This window comes from Aythya ferina, assembly GCF_964211825.1.
Source record: "Aythya ferina genome assembly, chromosome: 2".
In the NCBI taxonomy this organism is placed as follows: Eukaryota; Metazoa; Chordata; class Aves; order Anseriformes; family Anatidae; genus Aythya; species Aythya ferina.
The window spans coordinates 60,961,595-60,983,938 of record NC_140297.1 but is presented as its reverse complement, the minus strand read 5'-3'; the positions used below and the strand labels follow the sequence as shown (position 1 = coordinate 60,983,938).

The 22,344-nt window shown below is 41.7% G+C and overlaps 1 protein-coding gene across 3 annotated transcripts in view; it reads right to left on the bottom strand.

Moving 5' to 3' along the window:
* ITPRID1 (ITPR interacting domain containing 1) overlaps window positions 1-22,075 on the bottom strand; it is a 76,291-nt gene extending 54,216 nt beyond the window's left edge. For all 3 annotated transcript variants that reach the window (XM_084507527.1, XM_084507528.1, XM_084507530.1), the window contains exons 1-2: window positions 21,960-22,075; window positions 18,572-18,645 (exon numbers count right to left, since the gene is read on the bottom strand). The gene's annotated coding sequence lies outside the window, so the exon portion shown is untranslated. The remainder of the gene's footprint in view (window positions 1-18,571; window positions 18,646-21,959) is intronic.
* Window positions 22,076-22,344: the final 269 nt, after the last annotated feature.

Genomic DNA, 22,344 nt, shown 5'->3' with positions numbered 1-22,344 from the left:
GTACACACCGGACCTCTCCGTTCTTTTGCATCACCCACCAAGTATATCCAGGTCCCTGAGCGAAAACAATTCCACGAATAGGTTTGCCTTTTCCTGAGGCAGGAGTAGCCCAGACTGTTTTACCCAGCATATTTTTTACATGCACTACAGGAACTTTATCCCCATCTACAGTACGTAACAGGTTTGATTGGGCAGGTCCAGCTCGGTTGGTAGATCCCCTAGTATTGACTAACCAGGTGGCCTTTGCCAAATGCGTATCCCAGTTTTTGAACGTCCCAGCGCCCATTGCTTTCAAGGTAGTCTTTAACAGGCCATTGTATCGTTCAACTTTCCCGGAGGCTGGTGCATGATAGGGGATGTGATACACCCATTCAATACCATGTTCTTTGGCCCAAGTGTCTATAAGGTTGTTTCGGAAGTGAGTCCCATTGTCTGATTCTATTCTTTCTGGGGTGCCATGTCGCCATAGGACTTGCTTTTCAAGGCCCAGGATGGTGTTCCGGGCGGTAGCATGAGGCACAGGATATGTTTCCAGCCATCCGGTGGTTGCTTCCACCATTGTAAGTACGTGGCGCTTGCCATTGCGAGTTTGAGGGAGTGTGATGTAATCAATCTGCCAGGCCTCTCCATACTTATATTTCAGCCATCGTCCTCCATACCAAAGAGGCTTTGACCGTTTGGCTTGCTTGATTGCAGCACATGTTTCACAGTCATGAATAACCTGTGCTATAGCGTCCATGGTCAAGTCCACCCCTCGATCACGAGCCCATCTGTATGTTGCATCTCTACCTTGATGGCCTGAGGTGTCATGGGCCCATCGGGCTATAAATAATTCACCTTTATGCTGCCAATCCAGGTCCACCTGAGCTACTTCAATCTTAGCAGCCTGATCCACCTGCTGGTTGTTTTGATGTTCTTCAGTAGCCCGATTCTTGGGCACATGAGCATCTACGTGGCGTACTTTCACAGCCAGGTTCTCTACCCGAGCAGCAATATCTTGCCACAATGCAGCAGCCCAGATAGGTTTGCCCCTACGCTGCCAGTTGTTTTGCTTCCATTGCTGTAACCATCCCCACAGGGCATTTGCTACCATCCATGAATCGGTGTAGAGATAGAGAACTGGCCATTTTTCTCGTTCAGCAATGTCTAAAGCCAGCTGAATGGCTTTCACTTCTGCAAACTGACTCGATTCACCTTCTCCCTCAGCAGCTTCTGCAACTCGTCGCGTAGGACTCCATACAGCAGCCTTCCATCTCCGATGCTTCCCCACAATACGACAGGACCCATCAGTGAACAGGGCATATTTCTTTTCATTCTCTGGCAACTGGTTGTACAGTGGGGCTTCTTCAGCACGACCCACCTCCTCCTCTGATGATATCCCAAAGTATTTGCCTTCTGGCCAGTCCATGATCACTTCCAATATTCCTGGGCGACTGGGGTTTCCTATTCGAGCCCGCTGAGTAATCAGTGCAACCCACTTGCTCCATGTAGCATCAGTTGCATGATGCGTAGAGGGGACCCTTCCCTTGAACATCCAGCCTAGTACCGGTAATCGGGGTGCTAGGAGGAGCTGCGCTTCAGTACCGACCACCTCCGAAGCAGATCGAACTCCTTCATATGCTGCCAATATCTCCTTTTCAGTTGGAGTATAGCGGGCCTCAGATCCTCTGTATCCCCGACTCCAAAACCCCAGAGGCCGACCTCGAGTTTCCCCAGGTTCTTTCTGCCAGAGGCTCCAGGTGGGGCCGTTCTCCCCGGCTGCAGTGTAGAGCACATCTGGTCCTGTTCGAACTGGCCCAAGGGCTACTGCATGGACTATTTCCTGCTTGATTTGTTCAAAGGCTTGTCGTTGTTCAGGGCCCCATTCAAACTCATTCTTCTTACGAGTTACTTGGTAGAGTGGGTTTACAATCAGACTGTAATTTGGGATGTGCATTCTCCAAAACCCCACAACACCTAGGAAAGTCTGTGTTTCTTTTTTGTTAGTTGGTGGAGACATAGCTGTTATTTTGTTGATCACATCCATTGGGATTTGACGACGTCCATCTTGCCATTTTATTCCTAAAAACTGGATCTCCCGTGCAGGTCCTTTGACTTTATTTTGTTTTATGGCAAAACCGGCTTTCAGAAGGATTTGGACTATTTTCTTCCCTTTCTCGAAAACTTCCTCTGCTGTGTCACCCCACACAATAATGTCATCGATGTACTGCAGGTGTTCAGGAGCTTCCCCCTGCTCTAGTGCAGACTGGATCAGCCCATGGCAAATGGTAGGGCTGTGTTTCCACCCCTGGGGCAGCCTATTCCAAGTATATTGGACTCCCCTCCAAGTGAAGGCAAATTGTGGCCTGCACTCTGCTGCTAGAGGGATGGAGAAAAATGCATTAGCGATATCAATTGTGGCGTACCACTTGGCTGCCTTCGATTCAAGTTCATACTGAAGTTCCAGCATGTCCGGCACTGCAGCACTCAGTGGTGGCGTGACTTCGTTCAGGCCGCGATAGTCCACTGTTAGTCTCCACTCGCCATTAGACTTTCGCACTGGCCATATGGGACTATTGAAAGGTGAATGAGTCTTGCTGATCACTCCTTGGCTCTCCAATTGACGAATTAGCTTATGGATGGGAATCAGGGAGTCTCGGTTGGTGCGATATTGCCGCCGGTGCACAGTTGTGGTAGCAATTGGCACTTGCTGTTCTTCGACCCTCAGCAACCCCACAACAGAGGGGTCCTCTGAGAGACCAGGCAAGGTAGATAATTGTTTAATGCCCTCTGTCTCTAAGGCAGCAATACCAAAAGCCCACCGGAACCCTTTTGGGTCCTTGCAGTATCCTCTTCTAAGATAGTCTATGCCAAGGATACATGGAGCATCCGGACCAGTCACAATGCGGTGCTTTTCCCACTCATTCCCAGTCAGACTCACTTCAGCCTCCAATACAGTCAACTGCTGAGATCCCCCTGTCACTCCACAAATATAGATGGGCTCTGGTCCTTTATAGCTCGATGGCATTATAGTACATTGTGCACCGGTGTCTACTAAAGCCTTATACTTCTGTGCGCGTGATGTGCCAGGCCATCGAATCCACACAGTCCAATAAACTCGATTGTCCCTTTCCTCCCCCTGGCTGGAGGCAGGGCCCCCCTAATCCTGGTCAGAATCTTCCTCGTTTCTGTGTTTGAAGGACTGTCTGCTGGAAGTTGGAGCAGCAAACTTTTCGGAGAATCCCTTTTTCCTGATTGTTTTCTTTTGCAACTCACGTACCCGTGCCTCTAGGGTCGCGGTAGATTTTCCATCCCACTTTCTCATGTCCTCTCCATGGTCTCGTAAGTAAAACCACAGGGTGGCACGGGGTGAGTACCCACCATATCGTCTTCCTTGTGTGGGTGAACGCCTACCCCTGACAGCTGAGACACTGCTTTGTACAGGTGCGAAGGAGAATAATCTCTCTTCAAGTTGGTGAACCTTTTCAGAAAGTTTCTCCCAAGTGTTCTCCTTTGGTCGGTGGGCACTGGTTGGTTCAGGTGGGGAGGACAATAGATTCTCTTCAAGTTGGTGAACCTTTTCAGAAAGTTTCTCCACAGCTGAGACGCAGGCCTGTAAGGAAGAGGAGAGACTTTCTTCGTACTGCCGGAGTTGTTTAGCCGCTTCACCCACTGTGGGTTCCTCATCCTCTTTCCAGGCCATTATTGCCAATGAGCTGGCATATGATGATGGTGCACTCCGTACAAACTTCCGCCACATGGGTCGTGTACACTTGACTTCATCTGGATCTGTGGATGTTTGTTTGAGGTCTGGATCCTCATAAATCACTTCCCGTACGGCTAATTCCCTCAGGTACTGGATTCCCTTCTCCATAGTGGTCCACTTGCCTGGTAGACATAAAATATCTTCCTTGAAGGGATACCTTTCCCTCACAGCTGAGAGGAGACGCCTCCAGAGGCTGGTGGGTCGTGCTCCATCTGCAATTGCTTTGTCAATGCCGGCGTCTCGAGCAAGGGATCCCAGCCGCTTGGCTTCCCTGCCGTCTAATTCCACACAATTGGCTCCAGAGTCCCAGCACCGGAGCAGCCAGGTGACAAGCTGCTCACCTATACAGCGACCAAAATCTTTTCGCACATCTCGTAGCTCGCGCTCGTTTAGGCTTCGGGTAGTTACTGTTGCTCTTTCGGCATCCTCATCTTCCTCCTCCTGAATCCTTGACGGCCCAGCGTCGTCATCATCTTCGTCATCTCTATACTTAGTTTTGGCAGAAGCCTTACCTGGATTGGCAGAAGACTCTCTGCGTTCTAAACGACTTGAATTTCTATACCATATTTTCACCTTCTCTACAGGGGCAGCTTGCACTGCTACTGCTCGTTTCTCTGACTTTGTTACAGGGTCTGCCACAGGGGTTGGAATGCCCTCTGCAGGGTCAACTTGCACTGCTACAGCTCGTTTCTCTGACACGGCCACAGGAGCTGGAGCGGCTACAGGAGCTGGAGTTGGAGCTGGAGCAGTTGCAGGAGCTGGGACTGGAGCAGCAGTAGGAGCTGGAGCTGGAGCGGCTTCAGGAGCTGGAGCTGGAGCGGCTTCAGGAGCTGGGACTGGAGCAGTTGCAGGAACTGGGACTGGAGTAGCGGCCGGAGCTGGAACTGGAGCGACTGCAGGAACTGGGACTGGAGCAGCTGCAGGAGCTGGAGCTGGAGCAGCTTCAGGAGCTGGGACTGGAGCAGTTGCAGGAGCTGGAGCTGGAGCGGCTGCAGGAGCTGGGACTGGAGCGGCTGCAGGAGCTGGGACTGGAGCGGCTGCAGGAGCTGGGACTGGAGCGGCTGCAGGAGCTGGGACTGGAGCGGCTGCAGGAGCTGGGACTGGAGCGGCTGCAGAATCCACCGTAGGGGTCACAGTGGCCGTTGGATCTGTCACAGGGTTTGGAGTGGCCGCAGGGTCTGTCACTAAGTTGACAGCAGTATCAATGGCAGCTCGATAGGCATGAGCCAGGCCCCAGCACGTTACAATGATTTGTGTTACTTTGGAACTGCCAGAATCATTACACCTTTTTTTCAAGCATTCTGCCAGTTTTTGAGGATTTTGCCATTGTTCAGGGGTGAATTTCCAACACACTGGGGGTGCCAACTGCTCTAGATGCCTGCCCATATCCACCCATACTCCCTGCCACCCACAACTATACTGCCTCCGGGCAGATCTCCGGATGAGCTTCATAAGTAGTTGTTTAACTTTAAGCAGAATCTGAAGTGCATTCATGAGGCAGAACAACAAGACTATGGTATTCTGAGTATTCCAGAAATATTCAATATCTTGGAGAGCTATTGTGACAAGCTCAGGGGATAAGAGGGTGGTGAAGGAGGAAGGCAGAGTGACCCAGGAGGATACAGGGGTGGTGAAGGAGAAAGGGAAAGTAAGCAAGTAAGGAAAAATATCCTCCCCTTTCCCCTCCACAGATTGACTCTCTAATGGAGAAAAACAATAGGTATAATTGCTAATAGTTCCCAAGATGCTGTTTCCAAAGTACAGAGTCCACGATGTTACTGAGTATAAATACCAAGTTAGAGTCATGACCAGATATTTTATCGTCTCATAAGCCATTGCTATAACACTTAGTACCATAATGGTCTGAAACCAGGGCCCGGAGAGGAGAAACAACACTACAGAGAGCAAATACGGAAAATAATGTACTATAATACTCAATTTGGAAAACAGGCGCAGCAGAGTTGTGATTAAAGCAATCAGCATCATGACAAGTGACTATTAAGCAGGTCTAATCCTTACACCAATTTTAGTTTAACACACTCTGATCAGATCTGCCGTTATCTCAACCTTTCGGGCCCCACGTTGGGCGCCAAAAAGACTGTCGTGGTTTAACCCGACCGGCAGCTAAACACCACGCAGCCGTTCGCTCACCCTCCCCCCTCCCTCTCTGGGACGGGGGAGAGAAATGGAAAGTGAAGCCCGTGAGTTGAGATAAAGACAGTTTAATAAGACAGGGAAAAAAAATAACAAAATAATAATAACAATAATAATAATGATGATACAATGGTGATAATACGAAAGTAATAATAGTATGTACAAACAAGTGATGCACAATGCAATTGCTCACCACCCGCTGACCGATGCCCAGCCTAACCCCGAGCAGTCCGGCCCCCTCCCCCCGGCTAGCCACCCCTATATATTGTTTAGCATGACGTCAGATGGTATGGAATACCCCTTTGGCTAGTTTGGGTCACCTGTCCTGGGTCTGTCCCCTCCCAGCTCTTACTGCACCCCCCAGCCTGCCCGTTGGCAGGACAGAGCAAAGGCTGAGATGTCCTTGGCTTAGTATAAGCACTGCTCTGCAACAATTAAAGCATCGGGGTGTTATCAGCACTCTTCTCATTCTAAGCCAAAACACAGCATTCCACCAGCTACTAGGAAGAAAATTAATTCTGTGCTAACTGAAACCAGGACAGTAACACAATGATTCAGATAACAAGTAGAAGCTTGTGAGAGGAGAGCTGTGAGTAACTAACCTTCATACAGTTGTAGGACGAAACACAGTTGTGCTGGATGTCATGGAGTTTTGATCATTTGGGTTCCTTTGACATTTGACAGGTGCCAGGGTGCTTAGAATAACATCTCCCTCTATGTTGTCACACTGCCATTAAAAACACTTGCACTTGCTGGCCAAACACCTCTCTACTATTTAATTCTTTACTGAAACTAGGAGTGCCCACTATGGACATATTGTACTGTCTGCTGAAGAAACATGGTTAAAAAAAACAGTATTGTTTAATATTTCCACAGAGTTTATCATCTGTAACTTCACACGATTTTGGGGCCCCAACCCCAAATGGGTCCAGGATCTCACTGCATTAGATAATGCACAAATGCTATAAGCATGTCATCTTCTAAATGTGCAGAAATCATTACAACCCAAATGAAATAATTTTATAGTTCTCTTAGAGTTCTAGAACATTTTTCTAGCAAGATATATGAATTTCTCAAACTGACAGATCAATTGTCAATGCCTCTCACACTCAGCATTTTAGTGAACTTTCCACCTCAAAACTACCACGGGACCAGATGACACATGTGAAACTGTGGAGATGAGGCTGCTTCATCTGTCTGGTGTTTTGAGAAGGCCAATATATGTCAATTTGTTATAAAACTGTCCCAGGGTAGAAAGTCAGTTCCAAGCTGGACTGTGGACAGGCTGATATCTTGTACAATAACAAGCTCAGCAAAATGAGCTTGAATTTGATCCAAGGCACCTTAAAGACAAGGGGAAAACTCTGAATTAGGCTCAGTGACAAAGATATCAAAAAAAGGTTTTATTTATAAATGATATGAAGATTGTTTCTGAGGTATTTGGGGTATCAGGAAAGAGGGAGGCAAGGATGCAAAATTCTTCTTGCTCGGCAATCACTATACAGGAATTAATGCTTGGCAAAGCAATAATATCACTATTTCTCCTTGTTTTACACCAAGGACCAAAAGGGGAGTTGAAGGAGATTAATTACTTTGCCTGCTAATCAATGCAAAGACATATTTTTCTGCTCCTCCATCTCATAATTTTTATTTCATCTAGTTTGGGTTTTTTTAGGGTTGCCAGATGTCCCAGTTTCACTGGGACAATCCTGGTTTTTGAAGGTACATCCCATCTGCTCTTGAAAATATTTCTGTTCACTGCTCTCTTGTTGATTGTGTGCTTTTAGAGCAGCCAGCCAGCAAAGGACTGCAGGAGAGAAGCTGATAAATTATTATCAAACTATAAAAAGCTGCCCATATTTCCCTAATGCTGAAAATTAATTCTGTAGGGAGAGTTTTTTGCAAAATGTAAACGGTCAACATGGCACACAAGAAATTATGATTACAAGTCCCACCACTGTTCAGAGATCACCCCTTATGTCTATGCATTTCAAAATGGAAGCAGGGCTTCTGCACTTCCTGGGCTGCTTGAGATCCCATTACAGAGGAAGCCCTGGGCTTTCTATTGTACAGGTCAAGAAAATGGATCCTCTAAAACCAGAGCAGGGGGAGAGGAGCATGAGTACATTGCAGAAAACCTCCCACCAAGAGCCAAAGCTGGATGCATGGGCAGTGAGGTGACTGGCCAGGAGGCTACACTGCATCTCTGACCCAAAGAAAGTCCTCCCAGAGAAGGAGGCTATAGCCCAATTAGATCAGAGTATCTAGAGAAAGAGGAGGCTCACTCCTACACTTTCAACTCCAGATCCCTTTCACACCTATCAGCTCTCATGAATATATCATGACTAACAAATATACCATGATAATCTTCCTAAGGCTCCAACTACTGAAATCATGTGAATCTTTAAGATTCAAAGCTGTTTGTTAAGAAGAGAAAATGAGTTTGCAGTCCTCCTAACATAAATATATATATATAAATAAATTAAAAAAAAAAAAAAAAAAGAAAAGAAAAAGCTTGTAAAAGCCAACTGTGAAGGGACAAATGAAAAGCATGCCAAGTCAGGAAGTCAGGTATTTTTTTTTCCCTTTTCACAGTGTTCTTCTGAGGCTTGACTCATGGTTTCTGAATGCTTGGGGAAAACAGAAAATCAAGGAAAAGAAAAAGTGATGATACCTCAAATGGGAGGTCATCTTCCTCCAATGTGATGCCATGTGTTGTGGTTTAACCTGGCCAGCAGCTAAACTCCACACAGCCGTTCGCTCGCCCTCCCCCTCCCTCTCTGTTGCACTGCTCTGCAACAATTAAAACATCAGCATGTTATCAGCACTCTTCTCATCCTAAGCCAAAACATAGCACCCTACCAGCTACTAGGAGGAAAATTAACTCTGTCCTAACTGAAACCAGGACACCATGTTTGCAAGCAAACCCCATCACAGTATCTTCTGTGCATTCTCTCGGACTTAACAACATTCACCCATCTACCCTGCTTTGTTCCAGCAAATGTATTGTTCAAAAATTCCCTTGTCACAGACTGTAGAGGACTTGACCACTTTGCTGCAGGTTGTGCTGAAAGTGGAAGTGTAAAACTTTCAAGAGTTATGAAATGTAACTCTCTGCCTTTTCTTCTCAAAACTATGTGGAATTAGAAGGAAAAAAAAGGATTTATAGTTTTCACTGTTCTGCCAATATGAAAAAGAATTTCAGCTCTTTAAGAATTAGAAATATGGTAAATATATTTCAACTAGCACACGTAAAATATTGTTAGTATATAAACTAAATCAGTACAAACCTTTCCTTTTGAATAACAGCACACTGAAATACCAAGTTTGTGGTGAGAGAGTGGGGTTTACTTAAGAGTAGAGCTCAAAAGAGAAAGAGTACAAAATAACAAAAATAAAAACAACAGTACTGCCTACATGAAAACAAAAGGAAGATTACACCCACAATTCTCAGAAATTATATGTAGATATCTAGAATAGATTTATTTACCCAAATGTAATATTCACAGTGTGGCTATCTCCAATTGAACTAGAACCCAGAACTAGCTTCCTTGAGAGCAGAGAGGAAAAAGCATTTCTAGGCATAAAATGGAGGTCATAGCTAGGCCAGGCAAATCAAAGTCTTGTTTCTCATGACAGACTACAAAGAGAACCCAGCTCCCTAGCTCAAGCACAGAAAATTGCTCCGGACACCTGGCACGAGATAAGATGCACCACACTCCTAACGCTCTCATACAAATAGAGGAGGAACACCTGTTTTTAAAGAAAGAGTTTAGAAAGCCTGCGTAGCAACCCCATACTTATTCAGCATAACAAACCTGAATATTAAGCACTAGCAATGTTATGAGAATATTATTCGTCAGGAAAAAAAATAATATATATCTTTACTGGGAGAATTACTTTATTTTTTTTCCTCTGTATTTCTAAGTCACAAGAGAAAAGTTTAGAAATGACTGTTCTGCATTTCTAGCTCCGCCTGTGACAATCAGCTGCCACACTGGCCAATACTGTCCTTCTGCTTACCTGCAGTGGCACTCTTCCTTGAATGAATGTCATGCCTCCAAACACAAGATTGCAGAAAATTTCTTTCTTTCTTTTTTTTTTTTTTTTTTTTATTTATTTTTTTTTTTTTTTAGTTTCAAGAAGGTGCTTTGTGCTAACTGTCTCCATCCCATTGCAGGGTTCTTAGAACAGCCCATGTTGCCACCATGTCTCTTGGCACTGCAGTCAGGGTCCTGGACGCATCTGAGCTCATCCACAGCTGGAGCATGACTCACCTTCTCTTTGTGAGGAGGTTTGGGGAAGAAGGCTCCCAGATGTGCTAAACAAGGCATGTGTTGTAGTGTCACTGCATCAGTGTGGGGTCCTTGCATGATATGGTCTTTTTAGGGCAGCACAAAGCAGGCTGGTTGCAAGCTCACAGATTGCTAGCAACTGAACTTAGACAACAAAAAATATGAAGTATGTTGGTGGACAAACATGAAGGCCAGGGGTTTCTCACAGGTGAATTTATACTCTGTAGCTGTGTGCAACCTACTTGAACTTGCTCTGTCCCCTCTGATAGCATACACAGTACATCAGCTTAGCCAGTCGCAGATGATAAGGAAAGTGATAACTGATACAGTTACGAGAGGTTTTGAGACTTTTAGTGCCTGTAAGTATGGTCCACACTGACAGATATTTCAAATGGGCTTATTTTTTAAAAGCTCTAAAACCCAATTTGTAAAATACACATTTTTACATGCAAGGCACTATTCACAGAGAGATGGGGAGATACACCTCAGAGATCACAAGACAGGTAATTACTCCTTAGGATCTTAATTTACTCCATGTGTGGATTCAGCTGACCACAGTACTTGCTTCTGTTGTGTGTTTAATGTTAGACCTTTGCCTTCTGCAGTATATGGATGTTATAACGTTTATTGCCAGAAGTCTGCAGTTGAGTCAAAACATCTTAACCACTTACCACTAAGTGCTTTCCTAATTCTTTTAGCAACGCCAGCATTAGCAGTGCCACCATTTAACAAAAGATTAGCAGAAATTCTTCCTGGCTGCTATACCCTGTGTTTCCAGTAAGGATGTCAGTCATTTTTTTGTTTGACGTTTGTTCTATCTGAGCTAAAAAGATGTTAAATTAAATTTTAAAGCTTCAATAATGCATTTCTAGGTGCATGGAACAAGCAAAGCATCTCATCGTTTTTCACTTATCTCCACAGGGTGATTTTGTTCCTTTCATCAAAGAAGAAAATGTTGTTTTTACTCAATAAGCAATCTCCAGTGTCACCTTTAAGTGGTTACATTCAAACGAATGTGCATAAAGCTACTCTGTTTTTGGGGTCCCTCAGAGTTGTCTTCTCCTGCTTGGTGAAATAAAAAATTTTGCCCTAATTATGCCTGGCAAGGATCAATGGGCAAGTACAAATAAACCTTACAGTATAGATACACCAGATCTGTCACTTCCAGGACACATCCAGTTCATGCTGTGTTTATCACAAGCATTGTCCACATGCATGCAGTCCATCTGATGTTGCCCAAGTACCATCCACTTCCTGGGCAGCACATGGGCAAGTATTTTTGTGCAGGAAACATGCTAGGCTCATATTTGTTATAAAATGCAGTTCCAATAATTTATTTATCTTACTCCATGCCCCATGTCAGTTCAGCACTTCACTGCATGGTTGTACATGGAATTTAAATATCAAAATAAATTCCTTTTTCTGTCAGGACTGCTGTCATTACTTTGTCCAACCTGGACACACAGAGATCAAGCAGAGCACGAACACTAATTTATTCCAGAGACCAACGAGGCTAAACTCAGTAGACCTCTAAACTACAAGCAACTGTTCAAAAAACAAGCACATCACCAGAGCGCTGAATGTTCTATGAACAGGTTAAAAAGCAATCAAGAAAGATCCAAGACAATTCTGCCTCTAGGATAAATTAATTCAGAGGAGGGAAAACAATGCTGTTAAATAAGAAATGACTCAAACTTTCATCAGAAACAAATCTGATTACAGACCTTTTGGGAAGTGTAAAAGATTGTATGCAATTGTTTTCTTTCTATTTCTTACCCTTAATTTCTCTAATTGTGATCAAGAAAGAGAGGGCCAGTGCTAAACTATAAAAAAGAAAATGTTATTCAAAATGTTCTGACTGTGACAGACAAAAACATCAAAAACCTTGTGAAATACCTTTATTAAATATGTAAAGCTATTGTAAATAATGCTTAAGTGGTTTATTGTGCTTGAAATGTAGCCTTTTATTTCTCAGACAAGATGAAACAGAATAAAAAAAGAGAGAAGGAGAAATTGCTTTCAATCCTGCATTGCACATCTGGTATGAAGGCAGATAACCCCTTACAGTAAGGGGTTTTGGCAAACCCAAGCACCAGTCCTAGCTACCAGTGAGCCTGTGAGAGGCAACCCAGCACAGCAGAGAGAAGAGATGAGGTGACCTGCTCCTGCTTTCTGCTCCCAAATTACTCAGCAGGCTGGGAGGCAGGTAAAAAGGCATAGCAGCACTTGACTGGCTTTCCTTCTTTGCTCTCCTGATTACACTAATGACAATTGTGTTACTGGACTCACAGAAGATTCACCCTCAGTGAAGAATAGGAGCCCACTAAAAGTGCTCTCCAGGGTGTCCTGCTTTGGGTCAGCCTTTGCCTTTACTCTCCTGTGCTCTTAGCATAGCCTCACATATCTTTGGGACTCTTCTAACACTGCTCAGCCCTTATAATTTGTTTCTGCTGCAGAAACTAATAACTAGTTAATCACTCACGCCCTTTTTATCTTTTGCAAAATGGCTTCAGCTGGGAGCCTGAGCACAAACCAGTATTTGGTAACTGCCCCCAAATGTTTGTTGGGAAGATGCTTATCTAGATCCATTGAGATGATTTCTTGCTTGGTTTTATAATAACCCCCCTATTCAGCCAGGGAAATATTTGTGTGTAGGGAAATCTTGTATCTCAGTAGAATGATACTGTATTTTGTCTCACAGATAAGATTACATATGGGATTTCCAAAATTGTTATAGATCGGTATTTTAAGTGATTGCACAGCAGCTCCATGTCTGCTATGTGTATCAGTAGCAGATAGGATACTGCCTAGTCCTAAATGCAAAACAAACTTCCTCTGTTTTAATTCAGAAAGCCTAAAGAGACAGTGAAGTATTAAAGTCTGCCACTATAGAAATACCCACTGCTATCTGTTTGTTTCAGAAACTGGACAAGAAATCACTATACAAAATTAACCTAGTTGTTTGAAGGGTATGGAGACTGCACGTGACCCTTGGCCAGTTGCACTTAAGTTATTTCTGCAGTATTTTTACACACATGACCATCATAATATCTTCTGAGCACCCCACAATTTCTAATGGCTTTATTTTTATGTATTGTATTTTTCCTGGGCAGGTAGACAATAAAGGCTCAGAGAAGATAAATGACCTGCTTCAGGACACCTGGGAAGTCTGGAGCAGGGCAAGACTTTGCACACCATCCTTCCCAGGCCCATAATCTTCCCTTTCTTTCTGAAGAACAGAGAATCTATTCTCAGAGGATAACAAAATAAAACCTATATGAGGGCTATTGTCCAGAGCTGAGCATCCCAAAAATGAATAATTGCATTAATAGATTTGCATAATGTGTTCCTGCACTAGCAGGACATCGCACCCCTTGTGCATATCACCAGGTGCTGCAGGCAGTACCAGAGCACCCTCGCCATTGCTAGGGAAATCTGAGGCTGTGCATGCTTTGGCTTTACACATGTAAACCACTTGTTTAGTGCAAAGTGGATATATTTTCTCTAAGGCAAATAAAACCATTTCAACTTCTGCCTATGACTTCACTGGAGATTTGAAAAATCAAGCAAACTCATTAAGGCAATTAAATGATCTTTAAAAAATGAATCAGCTCAGCTCTGGTTTCCTAGATTTTAAGGCAGGGAGGTATCAACAGAATTCTCTAATCTAATCATGACTTGAAAGTAAATAAAAGGAGATAAACTGAAACACTTGCTGACTCTGACAAGGAGAAACACAGGAACAGTGGCAAATAAGTACTGTGCCACTGCAGGGACAAAAGGATTATGATTCTCGGTCTCCACATAATTGTCTCTACCTGGACAGATTTCCAATTGTGTCATCCATACTAATGGGAGTGTTGGTAGATTAATTATTGTAGTCTATAAGGTATTCAGTGACTGTAGCATTTGAACATATTCAGCATGGAGTATGACATTTAAATCAAGGAAGGATGAACGGGGAAAACTTTGAGGGCTACAAGCCTCTCCAGATACTTCAGAGAACTGTGTGGATTGCACTCCAGAAAAGTGTAACAGAATACTAGTTTTTATACCACTTCCCCCTCCCCCCCTTATATTCTCTCTCTCTCTTTTTTTTTTTTTTCTAATAACTTCTTTCTAATAACTACTCCTTTACAGATACATACTCCTATGTAGGTTTCAGTGAACACAGTCAGCCAGGGGCAAATCTGTTGCCACTGTTTTTATGTAGGAAAAACAGATCTGTGAATACCATGCACCTAATGATTCAAAAAGCTTTAGCAAGGCTCCTGAAGACCATGGTAGCAAGGCACTTCAGAAAAAAGTTGAATTTCAGTTTTGTTTGAATTTTTAAAATTGAGCATTAATGCCTAAAAAATAAAAAATACCAAAACTTCTGCTTCCATAAAAGTATTTGTAATATTTCATGAAAAAAAAATCCCCTAAATAAAATTGGTTTTCCAAAGGAAAACACATACATGCAATTTTAATCTAAGATAGACTTTTGTAATAACAGAAGTCTGAATTTCTTTTACAAGTTCAACAATCTGCAGTCAAATTTATCATTTTCATTCTAGTCAAAAATCAGTTGTTATAAAAAGGCATTTTCAAGAAAAGAGATTTCTGTGACCTCTAACACTGATAATACTAGTTGCTGTACACAGATTTATGCTTTTGATTTTCAGTTCATAAAAGATTTTGGTGCTGACAATGAGCAACAGAGGCCAGACTCATTTATGAAGCAGCTTTTGTTACAATAACAGGATCTAGGACTAGCAAAGGCTTCTCATTTTTGCCACTGGCAGGGTGCTTCTGCAGCACTGATTATTCCAACGTCTGCAGGTGAAGTAGAATACACTGATTAAAGCCCAATTCTGTTAGCATAAAATACCGTCCCTTGCAGTGCGTATGTCATAAATCACTCCTTGCCATGCCTATCCACAGCAGTTACACCTCTGTTAATAAAAACTGTGTGGTATAGATTGACTTGGGTGTTCACTGACATTATCAGCCAATTTTGCCTGCTGTGATACCTAGCTTGAGACAGCAACACTTGGGAAAGCACAACTGATCGAGTAGCATTATGCTTTATCTATCAGTCCCTGAAACAGGCTAGGAAGCCTATGTGAACACACGCTTTAGAGTAAGCACCCTGTTGAGAGGTAGGAGCTACCATCCAGCAAAACTGCCTACAAACTTCTGAAGACACAGAGGAAACATCCACAAATAAGACCAATCAGCAGCTGCAGTGAGCTCTAGCTGCAAATGGCACACACCTGCTGGCTCTCTGGTTGCCCTCCAGAGGAAAACTGTGAGTCAAGCTGCAGCCGGAGCTCTGCAGCCTCATTAGCTAAGCCCCATGCATGAACATGAATGCGACAACAGTGATCCAGAAAGCTCTCCGGGTTCAACTTAAGATGTTAACACAGCCATAAGTTAGAAACATTATTTGCTTAAATCAAAATCATTCCCAGTGTGCAAGCATACAGACAGTGGTGAGTAATGCTGGTGTGAAACATGCAGTGTATGTTAGAGACCCCCCCTCAAAAAAAACAAAACAAAACAAAAAAAACTTCATTAACACTGGCCAACACCTCATGTACCACTTTTTATTTTGGTAAGTATTTTTCTTCCTAGTCTTCCCAACCATATCTTATGGCTCACCAAAAAAGAAGGGAGCTCAAGCCAATGCTCTGAATCATGAAGTCCAATTTCAGACCTTATTTAAATGGGTACTGCTGATATTAACAAAGTTACATCTGTTTTTACCAGTGCTGAATCTGACAAGCAATTTTAGGTTCAAAAGCCATTTTCCTGTTCCTTATGTAGTCATAAAGACATTTATATTCTGGAACCAGTTTTCTTTCCTTTTTGCACAGCCATTAATATATTTTCTTTTTTGTTTCATTTCTGCCAAGTCTTGCACTGCTCCATGTGTGAATTTATGCAAATTTCAGAATGCGCTAATTCACATATTTGCAAATTGGCAAGTGATTGGCAAACATGTAAATGAGCTCATTTAGTTATTTTCCTCTTCCCCTAAACTTCAGCTTGGGATCATGATGCCCTCCCCCAAATTATGACAATGAGGAAACAGGCAACAGCCCCAAACCTGGCAGGTGTAGTCAGGGTTTGGGCTGGTGTATCCATGTGCCAGGTTGAGTATGGGAAAGACGCTACAAAACAGGATGCTAGTGGACTGAGAAGGTGTCCAGATGTAGCAGGAGGATGTTGGATGAGTACCCAGAATATCTGCAGTAAATGGGTGTGGATGGGGTTGTGTTTAGTGCAGTCAGGCCAGGGGTGGGAGCTGAGATGTCTGATGTTGTGAAGCAAAACTATTTGTGAGGGGTGCTAAGGGTGGGTTTCCCTGCAGGGAACAGCAGTTTGGAGCCTAGCTGGTGTCTCTGGGTGATAGAGAGAGAGCTTGACAGAAGAAGGTTATGGGATCGGGAGGTATGGTGAATGAGGCCATCTCTTGACACTCTTCTGGTACAGCCCAAGATTTTGCCATAAAATGGGACCAGAGCTGGCAAGCAGGACATGAAGCTGTTTCACCTGTGGATCTCCTACTAGCTGGGGTTGCTCTTTTCCCCCTCCAGGCTACATAGCTTCATGATCACTCATCACAAAAGCTCTTGACAGCATCTGCCATGCTACTTGCAAACCACCTTTCGCAGTGAGGACACAAAAAACCTGCTGCACAGGGGCAAGCCATGCCAGATGCAGGGCAGTACGCAGCCCTCTTGTTTGTCCTCACCATGAGCAGCTTTCTGCTTTTTCATGAAGGGCAATGCCTTGTGGAGAAAATAAATATTATTCTACAGTTTTCCCATTTTCACAGCCCAGCAAGGTTAGGTGCAGAATGAAATATGTGTGTCCTGCTGAGATGTTACACAAGAATTTCAAAGGTTTAGGGCAAGTTCTGTTTTTCTACCTTTATTTATCTGAGCCAGAATATATTAAAAGCCCTATCACACTATCTGCTAAATTTCCTTTATAGTTTATGAGCTGAGGAGTTTCCAATGACTGCTTGCTCCAGTCAGCACCAGTTGTGCTGCTTCTTCTAAAAAACAACATATTTGTAGCAAGCTGCATCACCTCTAAAAATGACAGCTACCTTGCAAAACACCTGTAGTTATAGGTGACAAAATTAGCAGATAGTGGACTCAAAAGGTTAAATAAAACCAAGGCTGAGAAACTCAGGTAAAAAAAAAAAAAAAAAAAAGAAAAGAAAAGACAGAGAAAATATACAATTCATCTTCAAGTTATCTAGGGCATCTTGCCTTAGAATTAGCTTAATTAGCTTCATTACCTTGTTTCATATGGAAATATTGTAGGAATGGTATTCTTTCTGTGGCACTCAGGTAGTTAAATCCACACAATTTGCTTTTTGAAGCTTGGATTCTGCTGACTTTATTTCAAGCAATCAAAAGTATCTAATTTGCATTCACATTCACATTAGTGGTCCATATGTTAGCCCTGTTTAAAAGCTATATGCTGCATTCATTATGAAATACTTGGCTTCCTAGCTTTATCCTTTTGCTTTGAAATTATTGTGATAATATTGCAACTCTTCTATTTAGGCTATTCTCAAATACAAAGATTTTCTGTGTGATTTGATTCTTTTTCAAAATCTTCCAAGGGTAGGGCTTTTGAATTTTTGTTTACAGTGTTATGGGAACTTGCAAATTGGTGAAATAACTCACTACGGTCATTTAATATGACAGTGTATTATTCCTCATACCTAAAGCTTCATTAAAATATCAGGATTTCAATCTGTCTTTGCATAAGATTTCAGACCACACACAGCGTCATGAAGTACATGCCCTTCAGAGTTCATCATGCTACTCACTGAATTGAGTCAGCCTCTTAAAACCAGTAAAATTGGGTTGTGTTACATGATTTTTCTTAGAATTTCTTCTTCTTTGTGCAATACAGAGTAAGGCATTTCCTTTTTATATAGTTCATAGTACAACTGCAATGGGAGATGAATGGACAGAAGAAAAATTGAGTAACTGCCAGATAAAATGTCCTGCTTACGACCATATAAAAAGACTATGACAGAGCCAAGAATTAAATCAAGGTCTTTTAGGATGTCCTTCTCCACCTGGAGAGAAGACCACCTACACTGTACTGTGACCTACTTCATCGAGTCATCACTTTGCCAGTAATTGCTATAATGCATGTGTTAAAGCCATCACTAAAACATCACTTCAGAGTTTAATGTATCTCACAGCTTGTTATTATTCACCAGCTTAAATGTTGTACATCTACTGCTCATGGTTTCAGAAAAGAATACTATTTCTTCCCACAGAGAACACTGAGAAGTGATTTCACCTTGCAGATTGATTCTCATGTTCCTAAAAAATCAAAAAAGGAATCCCTTTCTCACCTGCACGTTCACTGCTGAGTCTGACATCTGGAAAATCCATTCTTATTTCAGTCTTTGGAAGCTTTCTGAAGATCCTAGAAGGTGAAGAATAATGAGGTGTGTGCCATGCAATGAACATTAGAGAAGGGTATTTTCTAAGTATGAGACAACTATCCTAAGGTTAATGCCTTAAAAAAATAAAAATAAAAATAAAAAATAAATTCAAAGAGCCTTCATTAAAAAATTAGTGATCAGAAAAAAAATTATATCCTTCATTGGCCTTACATTTTTACATGAAATCTCTTTAAGCAAGAGTTTCTGGAATGGGTGGAAATGAAAAAGAAGGTTTATAGGTTTATCATACTAATTGTTTCAGAGGTGTAGAATTTTAAATTGTTAAGTTTTTGATTAGAGTCATCTTGACTGACTCCATTAATACATTTATATAGGATCCCTGAGAATAGATTGTCATTAATGGTCAGAGTTCATTTACAGTTGATTCCAGAATGCTATATCTCTCAGAACTGCAGCAGGTGTAAAACAATGAGTAGACACACAATATTAAAAGGAAGGAACTCAACACATCCAGTAACACAGAAAATCAGGCACTGAATTTTTGAGCAGGAAAGGTTGCATGAACAGAAGCCATTACGTCATGATGGCACCCACAGTGAAATAAATTTAAAGAATAAGCTCCAGATGCCACCTGGATATTAAGAAATTTTTGGAGATACACTATTCTGACCACGCATAAGTTTAGTATGAAATGTAAGATATCCAGGCATAAAACCTAAGGCACATAAGGGAATGGAAAATTATTACAGAGCTTTTCTGATCACTGTGGGCATACCTCTGGCACATATCTATTTGAACTAAATACTGCCTTTTATTGGTGGACTACTCTGCATTTTTTAAAAACTGAGTTCTTTACAACACCTTAGTAGTATAATAACACATGGTAAACTGCAGTTCGCTTTCTAGAGGACTCTAAATGAGGTAATAAAAAATAATGATCCACAACTCACAAGTGATTTTTTTTTTTACCAGTTCTTTCTGATGTATTATTTTAACCACATCATGCTAAGCTTTATGTAGAGTCAAAGGAATAAGGAGAAAGTCCATGTGCAATATATTGACTTTTTCTTAAGTCCAAAAGAATTCAGATCAGTGCTTAGTATTGCTAGACATTACGTTGGGAAAAACAACAACAACCCACAACACAACAGTTCAGAGAGTATAGGCAGAAAGCCAAATTTTCAGTGTTAAAATCAGACAAGCTTCTTACGCCAAACAGAATGATATGGCAGGAAATGAGAACAAAATCATATATGATGTGTCAAGAAGGTATGCTACCTACATTTCATTTGTACCTATATAATACCTCCATGGGTTACAGTTATACTATCTACATCATGATCACTCTTGAGAGAGAGTCCCTTGAGGGGAACAAGAGATGTTTCAATGACAAGAATGAAAAGACTACACGATGTCCAAGATGCTTCCCATCATGCTGAGGTATGTCCATTAATCTCTGGTGGAAGTACAGCTCTGAACATCTTGAAATAATTTATCCATAAAAGAGTGGGGCCACATTCTCTGCTGTGTTAAGTCAGTTCCACCAAAGAGCACAACACCTATAATTGCTATGGTTCCTCTGAAGACAGTAGAGGAACACCGACTTAATCCAGCTGAGATTCTTAGTCAATTCGTCTAGTTTTCTGACAGGTGTAGGTGAAATCTGATGACAAAATCAAAAGGGGCTGTATATTTGCTGCATTTGGGGTCTCATTTTTCCCTTAGCACATGCTCACCACTCCCATATGAAATTAAAAAAAAAAAGAAAAAAAAGAAAAAAAAAGAAAACCATTAATGTCTGGGGAAAAAAATCCCCCAAACCACAAAAACAGAAGCTTCTTCACTCTACCTTACACACTCACTCATTTCATGCAGTTATCTTAGCCAGAGGCAATGTCAATGTACATGGAAAAGAAATTAATATTTAAGTTAGGGGAGCTACTTACACACAATTTATTTATTTATTTATTTATTTATTTATTTATTTATTTTTAGACAGGTATAATAGGGAAAAGAATACAAGAATATGCAAGTCAGCACATAAACTAATCTTCACTAACAACAAAGCCATTCTGTATCCAAATTTACAATGTTTTGCTTGTGTGGTAACCGGAGTATCCCAGCTACGGACTTCAAACTAGCTCAGGTTACATAAGAATTGATATATCTGTACATAGCCTTTAATGAGCCTTGGAAAAGTTCACACAATCATTTAATTCTATGTGCTTGTAAATACACAGCTTTTTACTCCCTTGAAGTGGAAATACTAACGATTCTGTTTTATGTTATTGTATAATTAATATTATTTTTTTCACTGTGGTACTTCCAGTTTAGATGAAATCAAAGAGTGCAGTTTACTAGCTAGAATGCTGTTAACATAAATATAAGGCAAATACTCCAGGTTTGGACTATCTTAAAGAAATTCCCACCTGAATGTTTTTAATTTTTTTCTTGAAGTTTTAAGCCACTAGGTTGGGGTAAAAGTTATCACCTGACTGTATGTTGTGGAAGTACTTTGGGGAGGACATAGTTTTCAGTGTTTTGACTGAGCATCTTCATGTTCTCAACAGATCTAGTATTTTATTGTATAACTTCCACATCACATAATATTCTCAGATGCCGTTAGATACTTTTCATTAGAACAACAAAATATCTACATCTGCTTCAGGAATAATGTAATGTAAAATGTTCCCACAAAGTGGGAACTTCTCCACTCACTGTCCTTGAGCTAGAATTTTGTGAATGTCACTCTCTTCTCCCTCAGTCAATTTCAGTAGATAAGAGAACATAACAGGGGGACATGTTGTTACCTTCCACGAATCAAGCTGCACAGTTCTCCAGTGCTCAATGAACACATTAGATGAATGACTTTGTTGTTGCTATTTGACAGGTAATAAATATGCAGGCTAGGACTGTTTAAAAGCTCCACTCCTTCTCCTGTTGCTAGTGATTTCTTCTTGATCATGGGAAGCTAAAACTAACTGCAAAATTCATGTGATCATGTGGCAGCTCCTGCCATTTTTAAATAGAAGTTTCCTGTAGCTTCACGCTGCAGCAGAGTCTCAAATGTTCTCCCTTTTCTAAACAGTGTGAAGAGCATGCAGCATGTTATTGCTCTGACTTAAAAGTCTATAGCCACGAAGACAGGGACATTCTTGCCCATAGGTTTCAAATGCTGACTGGACAATATGAGACCATTAGTTCCACAGTTTAATGATTCTTTTTTCCATAAATCAATGAAGCTTTAAAAACACACACACACACACACACACAAATAAATAAATAAATAAATAAAAATGACATCTATGTATCTCAACATAATGTTAGAACTTACCTGCAGAATTCAGTACAACAGATAGTTCTTTTTCCATGGCCCCCTAAATGCCATCATTAAATCTGGTCTGAAGACTTTACATGATGCCAAGTTTCATTAGACAACTTGGATTCTAGCTTTTCGGCTCTCAGTCATTAATAAGTGCTCCAACAGTTTGCTGTTAAGACAAAACAAACAAACAAACCAAAAACCACTATTAATAAGTTGGTGCTCTGTCATTAAAAGGAATTTGACTGCAGGAATAAAGCAGTAAAAAGATCTACAGTTATTTTTCAGTCTATTTTTCTACGGCCAGCATAATCTGCTTGCAGTGTGTGTAATGCTGAGACCAGGATAGGAAGGACAGTGAAGGACAGACCACTAAAACAGCTGTATTTAAGATGGC